The following is a 26,360-nucleotide window of genomic DNA, read 5'->3' as shown; positions in this document are numbered from 1 at the left end:
AGCCAAGAAGGAATTTTGCTTTAGGATGGATCAGACCTTGAGTCTCTCCTGTATCTGATTTGGATGATATTTAGTCAAGATTTTGGACTTCAAGTTGAAACTGGAATAGGTTCACTTTTGGGCTGTTGTAATGGGGTAGATGTATTTTGCATATGAGAAAGATATGAACTTTGTGGACCAGAAGGTTGGATGTCATGGGTGGAATTGTGCCCTCCAAATTCTTATGTTGAATTTTCCTGTTACTCCTTACCTCCTGCACCCCCGTTCCTCATAATGTGACTATATTTGGAGAGGGGGCCTTTAAAGAAGTAATTAAGGTAAAATAAAGCCATATCAGTGAGCCCTTAATCTAATATGACTGGTGGCCTTATAGAGAGAAAAGGTAGGAGACAGACAGGGAAGAGCAAGCTGGTGTGGGTCTTGCAAGGAGAAGACAGCCATGTACAAGCCAAGGAGAGAGGCTTCAGAAGAGATCACCCTTACTGACACCTTGACCTTGCACTTCTAGCCTCTAGCGCTGTGAGCAAATAAATTTGTTTGTTGAAGCCACCTAGCCTATGGTAAGTCGTTATGACAGCCCAAGCAAACTAACACACTACCCTTGATTCTATTGTCCGAAGCACAATCAGTATTTCTGGAGGATCATGTTTTTCTGCATCAATGTCCTTACAACTGGGTGTTGCCAGGGTCCTTGTTACTCGTCCTTACCCATTAAGGATTTGGCTGCAATAGTGGAAGATACGGATGGAAGACTGCAAATAGAATAATAGCCTTGAACTCCGCATTCCCCCAGTATTTGTAAAAATGAAACTTTCCTTTTGATTTAAAGAAATGTGCTTAAATAAGGGAAGGAGTAAAAATCAAGAAGCTGTGCAGTGTTGCCTTTATGACAGGCAAGTGGACTGAGATGGTGATATTCATTCGTGAAAGACATAGCGATCTCACGCTGAGGATATATAGTATATCCACACAGAACTAAAAGAACCAAATCTTTCCCCCCATCATGCCTTAGTTTAGTTTAGTTTACAGTTTATTTATTTATTTTTGAGAAAGAGAGCATGGGAGAAGGGTGGGGAAGGGGGGAGAGAATCCCAGGCAGGCTTTGCACTGTCAGGGCAGGGCTCAAATCCAAGCACCATGAGATCACGACCCGAGGTGGAATCAAGAGTCCTACCCTTAACCGACTCAGCCACCCAGGCACCCCCATCGTGTCTTATTTTTAAAGCCTGCATTAGAAGCCACACTTGTCTGTCTAATCACTCGGTGCTTCAGAGATGAGTTTGAATGTTTTAGAAAGAAAGAATAATTTGGACTCCTATTCTCAGCTCATCTACGACACTTTGTGATTTATTAAGTGTAATTTAAAACAGACCAAGATCGTTTTCTTCTCTACCGTTTATTGACCCGTCCATCCCACCCTATAACTCTTTTCATTGATTAAGCCATGCCCCGCCCGCCCCCCCACCGAGGATCTAACAGGAAGAGAGACGGACCAGAGACTCCCAATGTTGGCCTCAGTTGGAAAATAACTGAGGATAAATTTCCCTGCAGAGCCCTGGAACAGACCTATGCACAGGGCTGCCCTCTGGGCACCTCTAAGCTGAAGAGCCCATATTAGTTTTAATGCCCATACTAGTGAGTCTTTTGCATTGGGCAGAAAGGTCCTACCCAAATTAAAATGACGCTCAGGAAGGAAAACCAAGAATGAGCCAGTGGGTCAGAGGGCTGGTTCTGAAGTCAGTCTCTGGCCCGGCCTCCTCACTCAATTCCTCCCCACTCTCTACTGCTTTTTTAGTTATTACAGGCAACAGAGGAAACCCAGAACAACTGTGGAAGAAGCAGTTTTTTCTTCTCCTCTAGCAGAGAGACTGTCAGCACAGATCCTGATGCGGGGCTCGAACTCACAAACCGTGAGATCATGACCTGAGCCGAAGTCGGACGTTTAACTGACTAAGCCGCCCAGGCGCCCCAGCATATGTTGTTTTCATTTCCTTCTTTATTTTCCATCTAGTGAACAATAATTATTGAGCTCCTACTCTCTTCCACACAGTGTAATTAACAGGTGCTGAGAGTATCTTTGTGAACAAAACAGTAAAAGGCCCTTCCAGTTTTGGGATCATACGGTTGAAGAAGAAGGGGCAATATGAAGGAAACAAGCAAAAATGCAGTGGAATTTGAGTGCTCTGAAGAAAATAAAAGGAAGGCAAGGGAATAAGATAGTGCCAAAAGAATGAGCCCTTAGATTTATTCATCATCTCTGCTGACTTTCTATTTTCTATTCATTAATTTCTGTAGGTGTATTTCTTTATTCTTTTTTTTTTTATTTTTTTTTTAACGTTTATTTATTTTTGAGACCGAGACAGACAGAGCATGAACGGGGGAGGGGCAGAGAGAGAGGGAGACACAGAACCGGAAGCAGGCTCCAGGTTCGAGCCATCAGCCCAGAGCCCGACGCGGGGCTCGAACTCACGGACCGCGAGATCGTGACCCGAGCTGAAGTCGGACGCTTAACCGACCGAGCCACCCAGGCGTCCCTCTTTATTCTTATTTTATAGAGTCTAGAGAGGTTTTGGGGCATTCTGGACAGCACATATGAATGAGAGAGAGCTCAGGAACACCCCTTGGCTGGCCCTGCAGGGGTTGTTATTCCCTTACCTTAGGACACATTTTTCTGCAGGGCTCCAGGACAGAGCAAATTGAACAGTGGCCACAGCCTGCACTCGCTCCTTTAAAAGACTCTGCCCTCTGGCCACTAATGAAAAGATTTACAGATCATTATTTAAATGGTTAGTGTTTACTCTAGAATTTCCTTTCCCTGGAAAGAGGAGAAAAGATTTCTTTTCCCTGACAGCTTTGGGGGGATCCAGCAGTCCGAAGATTGCAAGGAAGAAAGGAACATTCTTTGCCCGGGAGGGTGGTTCTTTTATGTGGTTGGCACTCACTGAACCAAGCCTTTTGCAGCTTTAAAGCAGCCTGAAGTAGGAATCTATCTACAAGAAAGTGCTTTTTCATGCTAATTTTATTTTTTTTTTTAATTTTTTTTTTCAACGTTTTTTTATTGATTTTTGGGACAGAGAGAGACAGAGCATGAACAGGGGAGGGGCAGAGAGAGAGGGAGACACAGAATCGGAAACAGGCTCCAGGCTCCGAGCCATCAGCCCAGAGCCTGACGCGGGGCTCGAACTCACGGACCGCGAGATCGTGACCTGGCTGAAGTCGGACGCTTAACCGACTGCGCCACCCAGGCGCCCCGTCATGCTAATTTTAAATCCAGGATTCATACTACAAAAATGAAACCGAGAAGAATAACTCACTGTGAAATAGCGTTCGTTGTATTTGAAGCTGGAAAATTCATTGAAGTTCTGGCTCCCAGACCAGGCTAGTCCATTTACCAATTTGTCTTTCATGCTCAGAGAAAACTCATTTGTCCATTTTACTATTCAGGAAGATTTGTAAATTGCATAGCACCTGTTAAAAAGCTGAGAAGAAGCACAGAGACTAGGTATTAGAGATGGGAAGTATCATACATCACAAAAACAATGATGGGGGCTCCTGGGTGGCTCAGTCGGTTAGGCGTCTGACTTCGGCCCAGGTCATGATCTAGTACTTGATGGGTTCAAGCCCAGAGTCGGGCTCTGTGCTCACAGCTCAGAGCCTGGAGCCTGCTTCAGATTCTGTGTCTCCCTCTCCCTCTGCGCCTCCCCTGTTTGCACTCTCTCTGTCTCCCCCAAAATAAATAAATATTTAAAAAAAACAACAATGATGGACAGAGCTAAAAACCACCCATCCGAGAGCCACCGTGAGCCCAGATGTAGCCAAGTCTGAGGACCAGGAGCCCATGATTACTGTAGAAGTGGGCCTTGGGTTATTTTCATCAGTGAGCGGAGCGATTATTTCTTTGCACATGGATGAATAGCTTATTCATTTATGTTAGCATATGTATTCAGGGCTTAATTTGAGATGCAAATGAAAGGGTTTTTTTGTGTTTTTTTTTTCAGTTCTTGTATTATACTTCTTTACTGATTCATGTACTGTTTTATGTCAAAGTCTCTTTGGGGCAGAGGAGAGCTTGCTGGTGAAGGGGTGGGTACAGCACAGGCAGAGAGAGCAAGGTTCCCCCCTGCCCCCCGCAACCAGCCATATTGCCTCAGAAGCCAGCCTCCCTGCTCCTTGAAGAAGGTCCAGGCCCAACCTGGGACAGTTCTCCACAGGACTATTTCTGTGTGTGGGCAGTGGTCTAAGTGCCTAGGATTCCCTGTCATCCTCGCTCCCCTCTCCGGGTGGTTGCTGTGAGGGAGGCAGAGGCCGGATGAAGTCTGACATGCTGGTTAAGGCTCCTTCTGATCCCTAGAGTGGGCCCCTGCCCCGGTGAAGTCCAGAACCCAGTGGCAGGGAAGATGACCTAAGGCATAGAGTTATAACCACATATTTAGATGAGCTAGAAGCAGTTTTGAGAAAGATGGAATTGACTGGTTCTCATTCCCCCCAGCCCTCTATGCTGGGACTTAAAACAATATGTGTTTTTGAAGTACAAATCTATGGAGAGAAAAAAAGAAATTTTGAAGACATAGTTTACTGTCATCTCTTTCTTAGACATTCACCATCTACATATTCATAAGAAAGACTAAAAATCCGACAGTAAAGAAACCTGTCTCATTTTATTTCACCTAGCATTTCCCATATAATCTGAAGAAATGGGGATTTCATGAAATACGCATTGGAAAACACTGTTCTCTGCCCATTTCATCTGGCTGAATAGAAAACATTAATAATTTATGGTACATTCTGTGACAGTTGCCCCATTAACCTGGGGTCACGAGCTTACCTTGATTCTTAAACTTTTAAATCATCATAGAAAATACTGCTGTTCTGATCAATTTGTCTGTTTTACACTCATCACCCAATGGTACTACTGTCACAATTTTTTTTATCTTTATTTATTTTTGAGAGAGAGACAGAGCGTGAGCAGAGGAGGAGCAGAGAAAGAGGGAGACACAGAATCCAAAGCAGGCTCCAGGCCCTGAGCGGTCACCACACCACAGAGCCTTACGCGGGGCTCGAACTCACGAGCCATGAGATCATGACCCTAGCCGAAGTCGGACGCTCAAACTACTGAGCCCCCCAGGCACCCCAAACTGTCACAATTCTTAAAATCTTTCCATGCATCTGACACTTCTTCACCTACTTAATAGGTTATCTAATGCTGATGTTCTTGTTCTGAGACAAGAATGTTTTGGAATTCACAAAAATAAATGGGGGGCACAGTACATGCATCAATTCATAATATAAAATCTGGTTTGAGGAGATTATACAAATGCTTCAGATCTGGTTTAATGTTGTGCTTTGAATTGCTCTCTCCTCAGCATGGTCTTACTGATCACAGGTTCACAGACTTTCTGGTGCCAGTAGAGAACTCAAGGCCAATCAGTCCAAATGCTGGTGGAGGTGCAAAGGACCTTTCTGGCTCTCACATCACTCTGCAAAAAGATGTTTTGCACCTGCAGGTTCAGCTTTGCTCCAAGTGGATCTCAACTCTGGCTGCACATTCAAATCATCTGAGAAACTAAAACCATTGGCCGTTGGCCATTGACTCAATCTCCAGCCCTGTCTCCTCCCCAAAGGTCAGGAGCCTGAGCTAAAAGTTCCCTCCCTCTAATCACAAAGTTGATTCCTCTGATAACCAGCCTGTATCCTCAAGAGTGATTCATTAGCATAAACCCCTGAAAAGGGCTTATGAATAACAAAAGATATTCCTCTCTCACCCGTATCTCTCAGGAAATTCCAAGGGTTTTAGGAGCTCTGTGTTGGGAATCCTTGAAGAAGAGCAAAAATGTGTATGGTGAGTATTTATGTGTTTCTTAACCATCAAATTTATGTCAAAGTTTTTATTCATTTTCTAGCTTTTTAAAATGTGTCACTGATTTGTATTTTGGGTGGTACACCCCCAACTCCATTTTTTCCATAAAGATTTTGATCGCATGATTTTGCACAGCATGGTGATTTTTTGCAAGATAAATATCACAGCACAGCAGAACTAACTCTATGTAGAACAGTGCCAGGTACCAAGAGCACACTTTACACACTGTATGTTAGCCAATTTGACAAAAAGTTAAAATAAATTTAAAAAGTATAAATTAAAAAAAAAACAGTCAAGAAAAAAAAAAGAACAGCGCCAGGTACATGATAAAACAGTCAGTATATCAGAGTTATTATCATGCTAAACAGCTAGAAGGCCTAAAGGGAAGAAATATCAGCACACACTTGGGGAGCTGAGGGCAATTCCCTTGACTTTGTGAGAGACAGGCAGGGAGGAGCAAAGAAGAGTGAAAGGGAAGATAAGAGCAGGTGAAGAAGCGCCTGGTGAAATCTACTCAGAAATTTGTAATTTATTCCAAAAGTGATGGGAGACCATGGAATGGTTTTGAGAAGAGGATTCAGGTGACCAAATTTTTCCTTTAGAAAGATCACTATTTTTTTTCCCATTAAATAGCAGTTTATTATAAATTTATAATTTTTTAATATGAAATTTATTGTCAAATTGGTTTCCATACAACACCCAGTGCTCATCCCAACAGGTGCCCTCCCCTGTGCCCATCACCCACTTTCCCCTCCCTCCCACCCCCCATCAACCCTCAGTTTGTTCTCAGTTTTCAAGAGTCTCTTATGGTTTGCCTCCTTCCCTCTCTAACTTTTTTTTCCCCTTCCCCTCCCCCATGGTCTTGTGTTAAGTTTCTCAGGATCCACATAAGAGTGAAAACATATGGTATCTGTCTTTGTATGACTTATTTCACTTAACATAATACCCTCCAGGTCCACCCACGTTGCTGCAAATGTCCAGATTTCATTCTTTCTCATTGCCACGTAGTATTCCATTGTGTATATAAACCACAATTTCTTTATCCATTCATCAGTTGATGGACATTTAGGCTCTTTCCATAATTTAGCTATTGTTGAAAGGAAAGATCACTATTTTTAAGTGAGCAAGGGATTGGGGAGAGATAAGTCTAGCGACAGACCAACTAGTTTTAGGAGGTCACTGCACAAATGTGGACAAGAAACAATGTTGCATAGACAGGGGCAACGAAAGGGAAAGCCAATTCGAATGCTAACAGGTGAATGTACCTGCTCTGGTGGCATGGTGGGAGGTGAAGGATGACTTCTGGGTTCTGGCTGGGGCTGCAGGAGAAGGTGGTGCCATTTCCTGAGAATGAACTCAGAAGGGAAAACAGATTTGGGAAGGGAGATGATGAGTTTTGAGTACATTGGGTTTCAGTCATGGAATTATCATGGAACCAAGAGCCATGCAGGCTGGAAAGGCCTCGGCCCAGCAGCATCCCGGGGCTCAGCTGGGACAAGGAGGCTCAAATGGAATGAAAACCCAGTGGATATTTTAATTCAGCTATACTTGGCTAAAGAGAACGTCATGCCTCCACGAAGAAAGTGCCTAGTAGAATCTGCAGAGAGATTCTGGAATCCGGTGTCTTTTATAAGCAAGAGTGTTTGGTTTTATTTTAGTCCGTGCAGGGTTAGGCGGTGAGAAGTTTGGATGGGATAAGTGCAAACGAATCTGAAGCCGAGGTAAATGTTTACAGTGACTTAAAAAGGAAAAGAAAGAGTGTTTAGCACAAAGTACATTCTGAATTTCTCTGAACCCAAAACATTTTAGGAAGGATGTGAAATGTGAAGAGACAGCCAGACTGAGGCCCGTTGATTATGACGGGGTACATGAATAGAAACCAAAAGACCTAACCCAAACTGTTTTTCCTTGAATGGCAATAAAAATCCAATGAAAATCCCTATTTTTTTTTCCTTTCTACCTTAGGGGGCATCAAATTCCAAAGGGGTAAAAACTACAGCAGTTTCATTTTTTTTTTTAAAGCATCGTGTTGTTGTTGTAATTCTTACTTGTTTTCTAAGTGGGATAAATTTGTGGAGTAAACTGGGTAGACTCTGGCTCCACTTAACTTCAGTTTCCAACTCAGCTTAGCAAATAAGGGAGTCAAGTACAGCATTGCTGTAATTACGGTCTCTAAATGTGTACGGTTCCAGCTTTACTATATCATTATACGGTATGTGCAAAGCTGAAATCAACACTGGGCTTTCCAAAAATAATGCTTACAAAACAACTAATTGTAATCTACCTTTGTTCCATTGGTGGGGTTTGTCTGAAGATATGCCAAACCGATCTCTTATGTTATATAAAGATCCTTAAAAAAAAAAAAAGGTTTACTTTGTCACAGCTGAAAAACTACAAGAGCCAAATAAAGGTATATTTCAGCTAACTGCATTTAATTTGTTTTTATGAGAGTGGAGATTTGACTCTTTCGGTTAATGAATAATATCTACCGAGCTGATAGAAACCAGAGATCTACCAATACTAAATTTTTCTTTTCCTGTCCTTGGAACGCGTTCTTATTTGTGGATCTTACGTGAAGAAAAAAAATCTATTCTCAATTTGACTTTAAATCATTTGTGGGTGAAGGAAGCCACGGATGGCCAATTTCAGAAGCCTTTAGAAGGGCAGAGAAAACAGTGAGGAGCACTGGCAGCAAGGTGTAGGCAGAGGTGGGCTCCAGGGACCGCTTGTGCCCTCCAGGCAGCAGAGATGAGAAGTGGCTCATATGCAAGATGGACACAGGAGGGCTGGGCCCTGAGACCCTTTCCATATTTGAATGGTAGGCGGCCCAGCTGTTCACCAATGGTTAGACGTCCGGCCTAGGAATGAGGATTGTTCAACCGTGTCATTCGTGTCTCATGATGGAGAGGGCTGAAACAAGCATCAGGTGTGGGTGTGTGCGTGCGCACGTGCGTGTGCATGGGGCTGGGGGATGTGGCGCCGTGAGAGCAAATTATAAGAAATCACTAAATTCAAATGCGCAGGATATGCAGTAGAAACAGTATATGAGAGGCAGTAAGGGAGGTGTTCTCTAGAACGTGAGTGACCAGTTGTACCTTGACTGAAGACCGGGGGAGTATACAGTGATTAAGAACTTGGGGTCTGTGGTCATACTTCCTGGGACACCATCCTGCCTCTGTTTTATGATCTTGGGTGAGTTACACCAGCTCTGAAACCTCAGTGTCCTTACCTGTAAAATGGGAATAATCGTAGTACCTACCTCATAAGATTGTACTGATCATTCCATGACAGTCTGGGAAAAGGATGTAGCACAGGGCTTGGTGTCTAGGAAATGCTTTGTAAACGTTGGTTACCAGAATGCCATTTTTCTCCTGCTTTTGTCATCATCAGTTTCTTCATCCTGCTGGCTTAGAATCACTTTGTGATTCTTTCTGGTTTCATGAGCTACCTGTTTTATTTTGTCCTGAAAATGTTTCCTTGATGGAAAGCATTTAAAGCTATCCATTTTTATTTTATTTTGTGGTTGTATCCATAAGATATGATGCCATGATTGCCTTGTCCTCAAATGGTCTGTGACATCAGTTTTTATTGCCCTTTTGTATCTGTTGTGAAGGATAATTTGCGTTTATTTATTTATTTCGTGCATGTTTCTGTGTTCTACAGAACGCGGCTTGTACGAGTCCTGCTTTTTGGAATTTATTATGGTTGCGACTTAGTATATAATGATAAAAGTTAATACTTATTTGAAAAATTGCTATTTAGTATGGAAACCAATTTGTCCATAAATTATATTTTAAAAAAGAATAGAGGTTCTTTGGTTAGAAAGGCCTAAGTTTGAATAAAGCTCTGATATTTCTGCAAAAAAAAATAATAATTATCATTTAGAGATACTTTCAGAAGTTCTTTAGATGCAGGTTTTACTCCATTCTTGCAGCAAGCCTGTGATAGAGGTATGATTTTTATCCTAATTACACGTAAGAAGACACAGATGCTTACAGAGGGAGGCTGAATCCTTTACTCAAGATTACACGTTGTCAGTCAGTTAGAAGTCCAAGTTAGAGTCCAAATTAAGGATCATGACAATGGGCAACAGCCCAGGGTACCACGTTATAAAGGGTGATGTGTAAGTTTGCTGTTGCAAAGTACCACGCCCTGGGAGGCTTACATAAGAGACATTTATTGGCTCGCGGTTCAGGAGGCCCGAAGTCTGAGATCAAGGTATCTTCAGGGTTGGTTCTTCTGAGAGATGTGAGAGGTGGGTCTGTTCTATGTGTCTCTCCTAGCTTCTGGTGACTTGTGGTCGATCTTTGGCGTTCCTTGGCTTGTAGAAGCATCACCCTAATCTCTGCCTTCCTCTTTGCATGGCCTTCTCCCTGTGTGCAGGTCTGTGTCCAGATTTGCCCTTTTTTTTTTTCTTAGCTATTTATTTAATTTGAGAGAGAGAGTGTGTGTGTGTGTGTGTGTGCGTGCATGTGGCAGGGAGAGACAGAGAGAGAGGGAGAGAGAGTCCCAAGCAGGCCCCATGCCGTCAGTGCAGACCCAACACGAGGCTCTATCTCTCCAACCATGAGATCATGACTTGAGCCGAAATCAAGATGCTCAACCGAGTGAGCCACCCAGGTGCCCCCAAGATTTGCCCTTTTATATAAGGACACCAGTCATCCTGGATTAGGGCCCACCCTAATGGCCTGATCTTAACTAATGACACATGCAATGACTTTATTTCTAAATAAGGTCATATGTTGAGGTACTGGGGATTAGGACTTCCACGTATGAATTTGGGGGAGGGAGGATGATTTAACCCATAGCAGGTGATGAATCCCTATAAAAGTAAATTAAAAATAAATTTCCAGGTAATTCAGGTTTTTAAGCAGAGCTGCTTCAGCGACTGGTGGCCTGTAAACGGGCACTGCTCTGAGGGAGCAGACAGAGCTTCGAGAGGGCATCGAAAAGAAAAAGTAAAATTCCCCTCCGGCTTTGAACTGTCTACGGTTTTTCTTTGCGACAAGCATAGACAGTGGATTGAATGCAGCCATGGGCGGTGCCACTTTCTCTGAGATTTGTTACAGGCTGGTACTTGATGTTAGCAGCGGTAGCAGCTACAATTTTGAAACTAAATGAGGTACGGTGATAATTACTAACAACAACTCATTTTTTCAATAAAAGAATTTCAGAAATTTCAGTGGTTTTCCCAAGAAACTACCCGGTTCTAATATCATGTTTAAAAATGAAGCTATTTACATATTTCCGTAGTTTTCCCAAGAAACTATCTGGTTCTAGTATCATGTTTAAAAATGAAGGCAATCCATACCCGAAGAAATGCACATCTACGTGCCCCAAAAGGCATGCGCTGAAAAGTTCTTAACACTCCAGCCGGCAACTGGAAACAATCTGAATCCTATCAGAAAAATGGATACACAATCCAGTGACTGCTGCAAACATAATGACAGAGCAAAGAACCTCAGTACAAAAGAGATTACACTGTATGATCCCACTCATCTAAGAAACAAAACAGAAACAGTTGTTGGATATCAGGAAGTGGGGGGGCGGTTATCCTCAGAGATGGTTGTGACTGGAAGGGGCTGTTCTAGGGTAGTGCGAGTGCCTTGGTTTTCGATCTGGTTGCTGATTACAAGGTATGTTCAGTTCGTGAAGAACCACTGATCTACAGTCTTATGATATGGACACTCTTTAAATATATTATACTTCAGTAAGATGTGAAAAATACGCGAGAATATTAAATCTCTACTTCTTTCTTTTCATAAGAGTAGGGGCTCAGATTTTTATTCTTGAATATTAAACCTTTAAAAACTAGTAGGTCATTTGTCTCTACCCCCACCGAGCAGAAACCAAGCAAATATTCAGAGCGAAGAATCCAGCGTTTGTCCGGGCTCTGTAGAAACTGTCTGCCTGGATAGTACAAACAGTAGAAGAGGGAAAGCGTCTCTTTGTAAAAGCGTTTTATTTAATAAATGAAAAAAAAAAGATGAATTGAAAGATCATTGTTTTGCAACCACTACTGAATGAACGGATCCAGGTATCGAGTATCAACAGCTGCTCAGACCACAAAGAGAGACAAGCAGACAGATCCCCCCTGGTGAGAGTACAACATTCCACACGGTCTTGCCAAAGGAGTCGAACCTGACTGAGTCTGATCAAGCCTGGCGATCAGCTGCCAATTTTCAAGAAGACAGAGGAACTGCACGATGAGTCCACAATAAGTAGAATTGAGAGTGTGAAATATTCTGCTGGGCAAATGTCCTCGATTCCTTAATAGATAAATGATAAGAAAAAGGAAGGGAAGGAGGAGAAATGTGTGGGCTGAAATTGACACGGAATCCGAACACTTTTAAAAAAGTGAGTAAGATTAAATTACAATCTCTAAGAATGGACATTTGTGTCATCTCTACAAAGGTGAGTATAATAGTTACTTGGGGTAAGAGTGTTATTGTGATTGAATCAGGCCACATGTCTTCACCTGGATGGTAGTTATAAAAAGGCCTCATAAAAACTCATCAGGCTGTGTGTTTGTTCGGAAGACCTTCCTGTATTTGTGGTTTGTTTTATAATAAAATAGTTATAGGGGCGCCTGGCTGGCTCATTTGGTTAAGTGCTGGACTCTTGATTTCAGCTCAGGTGATGGTCTCATGGTTTGTGAGATCCAGTCCCATTTCGGACTCTGTGCCTACAGGGTGGAGCCTGCTTGGGATTCTTGCCCTCTCCCTCTCTCTCTGCCCCTCCCCGGCTTGCATGCGCGTTCTCTCTCTTTCTCTCTCTCTCTCTCTCTCTCAAAATAAATAAGTTTAAAAGATAAAGTAAAATAGGTTTAAAAGGCAAAAATGTTACACAGTAAATTATTTACAGTTCTTTTATTGTAATTTGAAAATAAGAACTTTCGACTATTTGCCTAAATTTGTCCTCTTTTGGGCAAACCATTTACATATATAAAATGTACTTTTCTTGTTTTCACATGAACTTTTTGAATTATACTCTGCTTTATGAGAACCCTTCATGAGCAGCATGCTGATTTTGTAGTTTAGTAGATTATAATTGACCTAAAATATCTTCCAGGTGTTAAATGCCACTTAATTCAGCAGTATTTGGAAGCTTTTTGTGTATTAATGATTATCATCAATCATATTTAAAACTTGCAAATATGAAATTATTCTGGCCATACAGGAAGGCAGCACTAATTAACAAAACAAAACAAACAGGGCCTTGAACAGTTCCTTTTATGATAGTTTGCACTTTATGCTCTGGAGCGGCTGAAGGCAGTCCACATCCCTTAGATTGCTAGAGAATTCCCCAGAGATGTTATAATTTCTTGGAAGCGCTGATTTAAAATGTCTGGTTACACATTCTCCATTCTGAATCCATCTTTATATTTTTAAAGAATTATTTCTTGGGGCGCCTGGGTGGCTCAGTCGGTTGAGCATCCGACTTCAGCTCAGGTCATGATCTTGCAGTTCGTGAATTCCAGCCCCACGTCGGGCTCTGTGCCGACAGCTCAGAGCCTGGAGCCTGTTTCGCATTCTGTGTCTCCCTCTCTCTCTGACCCTCCCCTGTTCATGCTCTGTCTCTCTCTGTCTCAAAAAAATAAATAAACGTTAAAAAAATTTAAAAAGAATTATTTCTTTTCTATTGTACGTAATTCCCATAGTACAAAATTCTCCCCTGAGAAGTGTAGACTTCAGTGGCCGTTAGTGTATTCACAAAGTTGTGAGGCCATCAGTACTAACTCCTACACGTTTTCATCACCACAAGGAGAAACCCTATACCCACTCACTATTGTTCCCTTTCCTCAGCCTTTAGGAAATGCTAATATAGCTTCTGTCTCTATGGATTTGCTTATTCCGAACATTCCAAGAATGGAATCATACACTACCAGACAATTTGTGTCTGGCATCTTTCACTTCCCATCCTGTTTTCATGGTACATCCATGCTGTCGCATGTACTGGTATTTCGCCTCTTTTCATGGCTGAATAATTTTTCATTTTATTTACCTGTTCATCCACCGATGGACACTCAGGTTTTTTTGTAGCTTTTGGATGTTGTGAATAATGAAGCTATGAACATGTGTGTGCATGTTTTTGTGTAGACATCAGTTTTAAATTCTCTTGGATATATACCTAGGAATGGAATACTTAGTCATATAGCAACACTGCTTAAGTATTTCCATAGCAGCTGCACTGTTCTACAGTCCTACCAGCAATGCACGAGGATTCCAATTTCTCCACATCTTTGGAATTCTTGTTATTGGACATCTTTTTGACTATCGTTTTCATAGTAGGTGTGAAATGGTGCCTCATGGGAGCTACCTCTAAAACTGCATTCTGAAATCAATAAGGAAGCATCAGACTTCAACTACACATTAGACCAGATGGACCTAACAGACATTTACAGAACTTTCCGTCCAACAACAGCATAGTACACATTCCTTCCAAGCTCACACGGAACATTCTTCAGTATGGATCACATGGGAGGCCACAAAACAAATCCTCATAAATTTAAGAAGACTGAAGTAACGTCAAGCATCCTTCTAATCAAAATGCTATGAAACCAAAAATAAGTTACAAGAAGAAAACTGGAAAGTGTACAAATAGGTGGAGACAACAAAAATAGTCTAGAACTAATGAACTAATGAACCACTGATGAATTCTACCAAAAATTTAAAGAAGAATTAATACAATTACTTCTCAAAACCTTGCAAACATAGAAGAGGAAGGAATACTGCTAAACTCATTTTACAAGGCCAACATTACCCTCATAACGAAACAGGCAAGGGCACCACAAGAAAAGAAAATTACAGACCAATATCCCTGGTATACACAGATGTAAAAATTCTCAACAAAATATTAGTAAACTGAGTTCCACAGTACATTCAAATGGAATTTATTCCAGGGATGCAAGAATGGTTCAAATTCCATAAACTAAGCAATGTGATATACAACATTAAGAGAATGAAGGGTAAAAATCATCTGATAATCTCAATAGATGCAGAAAAGGAATTTCACAAAATTCAACATCCTCCATTATAAAAACTCCCAACAAATCGCACATAGGAGGAACATACAATTACATCAAAAAGGATTAAAGACCTAGAAATAAATTTAACCAAGAAGGTGAAAGATCTGTTCACAGAAAACTACAAGACTGATGAAACAATTTGAAGGAGACACAAACAAACGGAAAGATGTTTTATGCTCACGGATTGGAAGAATTAATATTGTTAAAATGTCTATACTACCCCAAATGATCTACAGATTGAATGCAATCCCTATAAAAATTCCAATGGTATTTTTTCAGAGAAGTGGAAAAAAAATCCTAAAAGTTGTACAGAACCACAAAAGACTGAATAGCCAAAGCAACCTTAAGAAAGAACAAAGCTGGAGGCATCACACTTCCTGATTTCAAATTATATTGCGAAGCTATAGTAATCAAGACTGTATGGTATTGGCATAAAACTGACACAGAAATCAGTGGAACAGCATAGACAACCTGGAAGTAAACTCCAGCATTATCATCAACTAATTTATAACAAAGGAGCCAAGAACATACAATGGGAAAAGGACAGCATCTTCAATAAATGGTGTTGGAATATGACTGGAGAGCCACGGGCAAAAGAATGGAACGGAACACCTATCTTACACCATGAACAGAAATCAACTCAGAATGGATTAAAGACTTGGCTGTAAGACCTGAAACTGTAAAACTCCTAGAAGAAAACATAGAGGGTGGAAAGCATTTTGACATGGGTCTTGGTGATGCTTAGATTAAAATGGAGCTACCAGGGCGCCTGGGTGGCTCAGTCGGTTAAGCGGCCGACTTCGGCTCAGGTCATGATCTCGCGGTCCGTGAGTTCGAGCCCCGCATCGGGCTCTGTGCTGACTGCTCAGAGCCTGGAGCCTGTTTCGGATTCTGTGTCTCCCTCTCTCTCTGACCCTCCCCCGTTCGTGCTCGCTCTCTCTCTGTCTCAAAAATAAATAAACGTTAAAAAAATAAATAAAAAAATAAAATGGAGCTACCATATGACCCAGCAATCCCATTTTGGGGTATATATCCGAAAGAAATGAAAACAGGATCTTAAAAAGATATCTAGATTCCCATGTTCTTTGCAGCATCATTCACAACAGCCAATAGATGGAAACAGCCTAAGTGTGTGTCAGCAGATAAGTGCATAAAGAAGTTGTGTTGTATAGATACAATAGAATATTCAGAACATGAGATAGGAGGACATACTGACATTTGTGAGAACATGGATGGACCTTGCGGGTATTAGGCTAAATGAGACAGGGCAAAGTCAAAAAAGACGAATACCGTACGATAGCACGTGTATGTGGAATCTAAACAAGCCATACAGCCATATGCATCGAGATAAACACTTGAATGGTGGTCAGCAGGGACTGCGGAGTAGGGGGAAAGGGAAGATGTTGGTCAAACAGTACAAACCTCCAATTAGAACATGAATAAGTTCTGTGTATTTAATGTATAACGCGGTGATTATAGTTGGAAATATTGTATCATATCCTTGAAAGCTGTTAAGAAAGTTGGTCTCAAGTGTTCTCACCACAAAAAAAGAAATGATAATTATGTGACGTGATGCGGATGTCGGATAATGCTTTGCTGGTAATGAGTTTGTAAAGTCTATCAAATAAACAGGTTGTATACTGCATACTTAACACAATGTCATATGTCAATTATATCTCAATAAAGCTGGGGGATAAAAAACAACTAAAAATATATTCTGAAAATTCTAGAACATGAAATCAACCTTCGTGATAATATGGTGTGTACCTATAAGATGGAAAGGGACAATCCTAGACAGTCAACATTCTCATGGGATGACTATTCCCGTGGCGTGGCCATTAAACCCAAAATAAGCCCATCGATTCTACACAGTTTTCTGGGACAATCTGGAAAGAATACATTTTTGCATTGGTGTAATGGGTTGTTCACATTTTTTGAGCTGCTAGAGACAGTCATGCTTGAAGTTACTTTTACTTCGGGATGTTTTATCACATGTGCCAGTAAATTCTCTTCTCTCTTTTTCTTTCAACTAGCTTGAATTTGGCTTCTCTCTTGAATGAAGAGGGCTAAGCAATATAGCTTTCTGACCAAGACAGTATTCTTCAAAAGTTTGAAGCATTCAATTTCTCATACATTTTGAAAAATGGTTTCTGACACCTTATACATTGTTTGTAAACTGAATACTATTCTCTTTCAAAAGAACATGTAAATGGGTCACTAATCACAAACACTGTGGATTTCTTCTACTAATTAGCATCCACCCGGGAATCTGCCAAACTCTTCGACAAATCACTCAAGAGGAAACACAAAAGACGAAAATTTACCCTCTTACTAAAACAAAGTTCACAGACAACTGTCAAGCTATGGGGAAATTTTCATACAAATTAGAAGGTAATTGGGGGAAAAAATGTCTAAGGCTAATAGCACACTTCTATGTTCCCTTAATAAAATAACCCATATGTAGAAATTGTACATATTCTGCACGTCTGTAGTGGTCTGAATCTCAGAGCTTTAGTGGAAGCTTGAGTTGAAGCTCTGAGCCCCATGCCATTACAGGTGTAAGCTGCTTTCTTTTCTACTCCATGAGTTGTGCTACAAGGCAGGCAAAATAAATGGATATATATATCCACTCTAATGCCCTCCATACTTTATTTGGAAAATCACTGAAAGAAGCCATCTGTAGAGACACACAAGAAAGCTTCTAGGCAGATAAAGTAGATGATTTACAACAGGCAAAAATCTTTCTCAAGTTTCGCCTTGCATAACATGAAATCTCAGGAGGCAATGAGACAATTGCCCAAGATTTTCTTTCACTGTACAGGATTTTAAGGAACAAAGGTAGATCCAAAAATTTTATAGCAATATTAGTTCTTTCATAAATGAAAGTCCCAAATAATTATTTTCAGTAATGTAAGAACTCAGAAAATAGAGCCAGGAAAACCAACGCTTAGAATTGTTTTTAGAAAGTTTTGAAGCTCTTAGATTTGTTTTTGTTTTTTTAATTTTTTTTAACGTTTATTTATTTTTGAGACAGAGAGAGACACAGCATGAACGGGGGAGGGGCAGAGAGATAGGGAGACACAGAATCGGAAGCAGGCTCCAGGCTCTGAGCCATCAGCCCAGAGCCTGACGCGGGGCTCGAACTCGCGGACCCCGAGATCGTGACCTGAGCTGAAGTCGGCCGCTTAACCGACTGAGCCACCCAGGCGTCCCATTGAAGCTCTTAGATTTGTATCTTTACTTCCTGCAATTTGATAAAATTGAGATCTCTCAATGGGAAAAACTACTGCATATCAGGAGCAATAGCCAGTTCAAATAGGAAGAAGCCCAAATATTATTGTCAATCTGGTTATATTATTCAATGTAAAAATATTTTCCATGAAAATAAAATATAATTAGATAAGAACAATGATATAGACCTATGACTTCCTGAAATCATATTCTACAGTGTAGACACACTGATTTTTGTTCTTGCCTGTCTTTGCTGTGCCAGAGTGAACTCCATGAGGGTGGGTCCTGTGGTCTGCCTCGTTCGCTGAGGTAGTCGACACTTGGACCCCCTTGGGGCACATAGCGTAGCCTGAATAAATAATAAATATCAGTATGTAGGGATTTTTGAGAGAACATTTTCAAAGTGTATGAAATTACATGTCACAAATGAAAGGGTCTGAAATGTGTATTTTTAACTCTGGTAATTAGAAAAAATAGTGAAGGAACGTTTTTGAAAAAGTTAATCACCAAGGGACATAAAAATAGGACATGATTTTCAAAATGCTGAAGAAGATAAAAATAAGACATGGTATTTCATTGTAAAAAAATGAAAACAGTAAGGGGCACCTGGCTGGCTCAGTCGCTTGAGCCTTGGACTTGGGCTGAGGTCATAATCTCACTGTTCAGGAGTTCTAGTCCCACATGAATCTCACCACTGTCAGCATGGAGCCCAATTCCCATCGTTTGCCTCCCATTCTCTGACCCTCCCCCGCTCACACGAGCTCTCTCAAAACTAAAGAAATATTTTTTTAAAAAAGTAAATAAAAAAATCAAAACTTGAAACAGTGAGAAAACATAAATATTTTAAAAACCATGGAACACAGTGACTGATACAAGATGAAATACGACTGTTAAGTAATAATTAAAGATGTTAAAGTAGTTCATTAAAAATCAAATGGGGCCTAAACTAAATCCAAATACATGCAGACTTACCTAAAACAAACTGATGCAAAAAAATTAAAAGTAAAAAGATGCAGATAAGCAAACGTAAATAAAAAGCAAGCACAGCAGGGAGCTTGGGTAGCTGGGTCAGTCAATTGCCAGACTTGGGATCAGGTCATGATCTCACAGTTCGTGAGTTCGAGCCCCGCGTCAGGCTCTGTGCTGACAGCTGGGAGCCTGGACCCTGTTTCAAATTCTGTGTCTCCCTCTCTCTCTGCCCTTCCCCTGATTGTGCTCTCTCTATTTCTCTCAAATATAAACATTTAAGCATTCAAAAAAAAAAAAAAAAAAGCAAGCAAAGGTTGTAAAATTGATAGAAACAAGAATAGAACTCAGGCGATAAGCATGAAAAAGGCCCTTGGCTCTGTTATACCTAGGGGATGAATCACTGGAATCCACTCCTGAAATCGTTACTTCGCTGTAGGCTAATTTGGACGTAAATTTTCAAAAAATAATAAAAATAAATAATAAAACTTTTATTTTTTTATTTTTTTTTTTAAATTTTTTTTTTAACGTTTATTTATTTTTGAGACAGAGAGAGACACAGCATGAACGGGGGAGGGGCAGAGAGAGAGAGGGAGACACAGAATCGGAAGCAAGCTCCAGGCTCTGAGCCATCAGCCCAGAGCCCGACGCGGGGCTCGAACTCGCGGACCGCGAGATCGTGACCTGAGCTGAAGTCGGACGCTTAACCGACTGAGCCACTCAGGCGCCCCAATAATAAAACTTTTAAATAAATAAATAAATAAATAAATAAATAAATAAATAAATAAATGGTTTATTAAAAAACAAAACAAAACAAGGGCCCTTGGCTCTCGCAGGTGCTGTTGGACTTGAACCACTTGTGGGCCAACGTCCAGCGGACCTCCTGCAGGGCTTCCCCAGGCAGTTCCCAGGGAGGGGGCGGTGGTGGTGACGAGGCGCTGGCCGAGCGCCTGGGGTTCCTCACCCGCAGCAGTACAGAGACCTGCTGCTGGACCTAGTGGACGAAGTGGCCAGTGTGTACGAGGTCCCAGGCTTTTCCCCAGACGCGGAGCCGATCCCTGGAGCCTCGGAAGCCGTGCGGAGGTGGACGACATGCAGGACACCGAGGTCCCCGTGTGCACCTGCCCTCCGCTGAAGTGTGAACACTGCGGGCGAGAATTAGCCCTGGCTGAGTGGGTGGAGAACCACCTGGAGCGCCAGTTCGTGGACTGCACTATTCTGATGAGGGACAAGACGGTGGGCTTGGGGGACCTGCTCGTGGATGACAAGGACACCATCTGAGGCCAAGAGGAGATGCCAAGCTGGGAGCACATCTTGTTTACTTGCTGCCACAACCAGCACCCGGCCCCGCCCCCTTTAGGAGACAGCTGCTCTCCTGGAGGGACACCTGGAGGGACACCTGGAGGGACACCTGGAGGGAGATCATAGACAGCAAGTGAAGGGGCTGGGGACAGCGGGACCAAGGGGGCCTGGGGCTGCTGCAGGAATAAGCCAGGGATAGTGGACAGTAGCTGAAGGAAGGCTGGCAGGGAACCCCAGCAGAGCTGAATGACAGGGCAGTGCGATGACGGTGACCACCCAGCACCCTGAAGCAGAAAGACACAGTAACGTCAGTTCTCAAGGGCCAGCCACCTGGAACGTCGCTAGATGGCTGGCCGGGAAGCATGGTGGGAAAATCACTCAGGAACCTTTTTAAGAAAACACTTTGGCTCACGGAGAAAAAAGAAAAAAGGAACTTGCAAGAATCAGGAAATATTTTTAAAGATTAGAGTTCACACTGAAGATTTAACTGCCAGGACCTCTCATGCCTGGAATAATACTACAACAAAAATTCTACTGTGAGCAACAATCTGTAGAAAATCAACACAACCAGAATATCAGTGGGAGACTTTAACATACCACTCCACCTCTTTTCCTTCTTCATAGGTCAAGTAGACAAGTGGGGGAAAGCTATTATTAAAAGGAATTTTAAAATATGTAAGATATAAGGTCAAGTGTGTGTGTGTGTGTGTGTGTGTGTGTGTGTGTGTGTGTGAAAGAGAGAGAGAGAGAGAGAGAGAGAGAGAGAGGGAGGGAGAGACAGGGAGAGACAGGGAGAAAGAGAAAGAGAGACCTTGGCCTCTATAAGCAAGAAATGCATTTATTTTTCGTTACTACATACAAAACCAGACTGTAATTTAGGCCACAAAAATATTTTAACAAATTTCCTAAAAGAGAAACTGAAATTGTATCATCAACAACTTCTTAAAAACAATGCCGTAGAATTAGAACTTAACAATCAAATGTTAACTTAAATCCCATAAAGGCCTACAAAGCACAAAAACTGTCTTCCAGAGCCCGTCTCCCCCCCAGGCAGAAGGAGCAGGAGGCGGGTAGAGCTGCAGGGCAGGCTGGGGGATGTGGGTCAATCTGGGACCTGCTGTACTAAATCAGCTGAAAAGAAAGAAGTAAACCCCAAATCCCCTCAGTTCAAAGTGTCCTCACGGACTAGCAGAATTAAACACATCTAGAGTATGTTAGATATGAAGACTCTCCCGTCCCACCCCACACTCCATGAAGGCAGGTGTGTATTTTAGCGGGAAGCCCCAGGTCCTTGTCTGCACATCCATCACAGCAGGTGAAATACTGGTCTAAATAACCATACGGAAAACGTACGCCCTCCACCATGAGTCACGTAGCTGTCTGCTCACCTCAATTACAACCATCAAACCTGCTAAGAGACTAGGTCTTAACTCTTCGAGCCACTAAAAAGAAATGATAATTATGTGGCCAGGCAGAGATGCTAATTATCATTACAATGTCAATCATATTACAATATATAAATGTATCAGATCAACATGTTGTACACTTTAAATTTATCCAGGGTTATATATCAAATATATTTCAGTGTTTTAAATTCCGCTAAAAATGGGGGTGGGGAGACTTGTTTCACTAAGGATAAAAACCAGTGAGAAAGCGTTCTAAATTAACATATCGAAATAAAAGTGGGCACTCAGCAGTTCACATCTCCCTCCTCCCTAAAATAGCCTCCATTAAAATGAGAAATTATGAGGAAAAAAAGAGAAAGAAATGGGTGATGAGTCTTTTCTTAGTCTTTTCAGCCTGCTGTAATAAAAACACCATAGCCTGGGTGGCTTATAAACAGCAGAAATTTATTTCTAATAGTTCTGGAGTCTGGAAAGTTCAAGGTCAAAGCACTGGTAGATTTGACATCTGGTGAGAGCCTACCTTCTGGTTCATAGACACCTGTCTTTTCACTGTGTCCTCACATGGCAGAAAGGCCAGGGAGTGCTCTGGGGCTTCTCTTATAAGGGCACTAATTCCATGTATGAAGGCCCTGCCCCATGACCTAATCATCTCCCAAAGACCCTACCTCCTAATACCATGACCTTGGGCATAGGTTTTAACATACGAATATTGAGGAAACACAAACATGCACTCTATGGCAGCTCCTATGCATATAAACTATTATTTAAAAAGAAAGCATGAAAGAAAATCAGAAGGCAAATAAATAAGTAACACAAAGCAGAAAACAAATTTGGCCTCAAAATAGGAGAAAGGTTTTTTAAAGCATCCATGACTTGAGAGGAATTAAAGAAAGACGGCTTCTTTGAAACAAGAGTTAGAGGGAGAGAGAGAGAGAGCAAGATGACAACCCTACAAAAGGCAACAAAAGAGTGAGCTGGCAGAGTTCAGGAATGAAATGGACGAGAAAAATAAAATAACTTATGTAAATTAAAACCACATTTTAAGAAGCGATATTAGAATAAGAATGTGAAGTTCAAAAAACAGTAAGGTTGGAAAGATTGAAGATTGCCTAAACTAAAATTTACTCAAATCTCAATCCTGAAAGGGAGCATGATGTCTTAGGAAAAATGTAAACAGAATGATACAGACCTGATCAATATCCTGGTCTCATTTCTGAACTTCAAGGGTAAAGGGAGAATCTTCTAAATAGCCAGTTTAAGGGGTAATTCATGTTGAAGAAGTGGAAATATCAAATTGGCCTCAGACGATGTCACAGAATGTACTCAATCCTAGAAGACACTTCAAAAACTAAAACATTATGGGGCGTCTAGGTGGCTCAGTTGGTTAATTGTCTGACTCAATTTCAGCTCAGGTCATGATCTCCTGGTTGTAAAATCAAGCCTCCGTTGGGCTCCACACTGCGCGTGGAACCTGCTTGGGATTATCTCTCCCCTTCTCTCTTGGACTCTCTGCCTAGCTAATGATCTCTCTCTAAAAAAACAAACAAAAAAAAATTAGGAAGGAGAGAAACTGGGACTCAAGAATTTTATACCGAGCTAAGCTGTCCAACAGACTGGCCTTATTCAGGCATGCAAGAATTTAAGGGATAGAATACACATCAACCCTTTTAAGACAAAATCTAAACAAACCAATAAATGAGTCAAAACTATGAACCCAGAAATGTGAAGGCTGTGGGAAGAAGGGATGGTTATGTGAATTTTATCCGTTAAAGGTAGAATTAAAGCTGAACTTCTTGGGGTAATTATGATTGCCAGACAGAGTCATAAATGGTGTGTACCTTGACATCATGGAAACAGATCACGTGTTCAGACATATGTTCAGATAATGTAAAGAGGAGGTGGGAGGAGCAGATTTAACAGGGCATCTCCTCTGCTTGCCTCTTCTAAAGCAGTGCCCTCCGCCAGTTGCTATCTGTCCCAATGCCAGGTTTTATCTTCTTCATTATATTGAAGTTACACTTTATGTGTTTATTACCTCACTTCCTCCACTAAATGGTAAGTTCCAGGACCCAGAAGACCTCATCTGCCATTTGCAGCACTGTTTTCTCAGAGTTCAGAATAGAGCCTGGTACATTACAACAGGTGCTCAGTGAAGACTGTGGAGTTAATCGATAAATGCGGTCAAAATACAGGCAAAGGACATGAACACGCAATTCATTTAGAAAAAGGGGAAATCCAAGTAGCTTTAGAAAATATGAAAAGATGTTCAATCGAACTCATAACTAAAGAAATGCAGACTTTACCATTTCTATACCATTCTTCACTTGTCAGATTGGCAAAAATGGAGAACTTTGAGAAGTTTGACAGATACAATGCTGCCCAGAATATGGGGAAATGACCCCTCTCATGAACTCTTGGTGGTGGCACAGTAATTATCTCTTCTGACAGCAATTAAAATATACACATTTTTGATTCAGCAACTTCATCTCTAGGCCTACTTCATATAGAACCTTACACAGTTCTATATTTTGCATGGAACATTTACGAATGCAAGACCACTCATGTGCAAGGATGTTTACTGCAGCATTACTCTAAACAACAGAAGACCAGAAACAAAATTAATATTGTACATATAAAGTTAAAGTCATAATAACCAATGTTGAAAAGAGTGTCAAGAAAACACTCTCAATTAGTGCTAATGCAAATATAAATTGATAAACTATTTAGAAAGCAGGAGCTATTAAGTGGTACCTATTTTTCAACTCAGCAATTCCACTTTAAAAAATTTATTTGATGAAATATTTGCATAAAAATATGTATAAGCATGTTCATTATAGCAGTGTAATGGAGAAAAAAAATGGAAGCAAACTAAATCTTATTTGTTATACTCACAGTGTTCTTGTATAGCAGGTTTTAATTTTCATGTAATCAAATCTATTAATCTTTTCTGTTATAATTTGCTTTTAATGCCTTGCTTAAGAAATCCTTAACAGTAGAAGTTTCCTTCTAAGAAAACTCTTCCAAGAGCTTTAAAGCTTTGCTTTAAAATTTTAGATCCTGGGGCGCCTGGGCGGCTTAGTCGGTTGAGTGTCCAACTCTTTTTTAAATTATTTTATGCTTATTTAATTTTGAGTGAGAGAGAGACAGAGCATGAGCCGGGGAGGGGCAGAGAGAGAGGGAGACACAGAATCCGAAGCAGGCTCCAGGCTCCGAGCTGTCAGCACAGAGCTTGACACGGAGCTCGAACTCACAAACTGTGAGATCATGACCTGAGCCAATGTCGGATGCTTAACCGACTGAGCCACCCAGGTGTCCTTAAGTGTCCAACTCTTAATTTCGGCTCAGGTCATGATCTCACAGTCCCTGAGTTCCAGCCCCAAGTCAGACTCCTGCACTGACAGCATGGAACCTGCTTGGGAGTCTCTCCCTCTCTCTGCTCCTCCCCTGCTTATGTGCTCTCTCTCGATCTCAAAATAAATAAATAAAACTTTAAAAAATTAAAATTTTAAGTCTTTAAGCCACTTGGAGTCAATTCGAGGGCATGAAATGAAGTAAGGTCTAGTCCCATTCTTTTCCACATGAAGAACAAAGTCCAAGCCCAAAGTATGAAGTAAAATCCATTTTTAATTCACTGACTTGTAATTCTCTCTCTCAGGCACACAAAATGCTTATAAATGTATATTTCTGTTTCTTGGCTTTCTATTCACATGTCCATTTGTCTGTCCCTGTACCAATATCTTTAGTTTTTTTTTTTTTTTTTTTTTTTTTTTTTATTTATTTTTGGGACAGAGAGAGACAGAGCATGAACGGGGGAGGGGCAGAGAGAGAGGGAGACACAGAATCGGAAACAGGCTCCAGGCTCCGAGCCATCAGCCCAGAGCCTGACGCGGGGCTCGAACTCACGGACCGCGAGATCGTGACCTGGCTGAAGTCGGACGCCCAACCGACTGCGCCACCCAGGCGCCCCCCAATATCTTTAGTTTTAATGGCACCCAAATTATAAAAGATTGTTAAAATAATTATTTCCAGGTTGACATGTATTTTCCCTCAATACTTAAAAATTTTTTTTTTAACATTTATTCATTTTTTGAGAGACAGAAAGAGACAGAGCATTAGAGGGGGAGGGGCAGAGAGAGAGGGAGACACAGAATCTGAAGCAGCCTCCAGGCTCTGAACTGTCAGCATGGAGCCCAACGCAGGGCTCAACCCCATGAACCTTGAGATCATGACCTGAGCTGAAGTCAGACACCCAACAAACTGAGCCCCCAGGCACCCATTCCCTCAATACTTTTAAGATAACTATTGTTCTGTTGTAGTCTGTTGTATTCTGGCATCTATTGTTGCTGAACCTGCCCAATGAGGTTCATTGTTATTGTCCTGCAAAATCAGCCTTTTTTCTCTGGTAATTTCTAGAATTTTCTCCTTTAGCTTCACTGCTCATTGTCCAGGTATGGATCGATTTTTAAAAATCCTTCTTAATATTGAGCATACTGCTTTGCTTTGACACTATTCTTTCTTGAATTCAGCAAAATCATGAGCTATTTTCTCTTCATTTTTGCTTTTCTGCTAA

The 26,360-nt window shown here is 41.3% G+C and overlaps 1 pseudogene; it reads left to right on the top strand.

Moving 5' to 3' along the window:
• The window catches only part of LOC122218352, a 98,479-nt pseudogene extending 72,785 nt beyond the window's left edge, over positions 1-25,694 (top strand).
• Positions 25,695-26,360: the final 666 nt, after the last annotated feature.

Source organism: Panthera leo, chromosome B1 (genome assembly GCF_018350215.1).
Source record: "Panthera leo isolate Ple1 chromosome B1, P.leo_Ple1_pat1.1, whole genome shotgun sequence".
Taxonomy (NCBI): domain Eukaryota; kingdom Metazoa; phylum Chordata; class Mammalia; order Carnivora; family Felidae; genus Panthera; species Panthera leo.
This window is presented reverse-complemented; position numbering and strand designations above follow the sequence as displayed.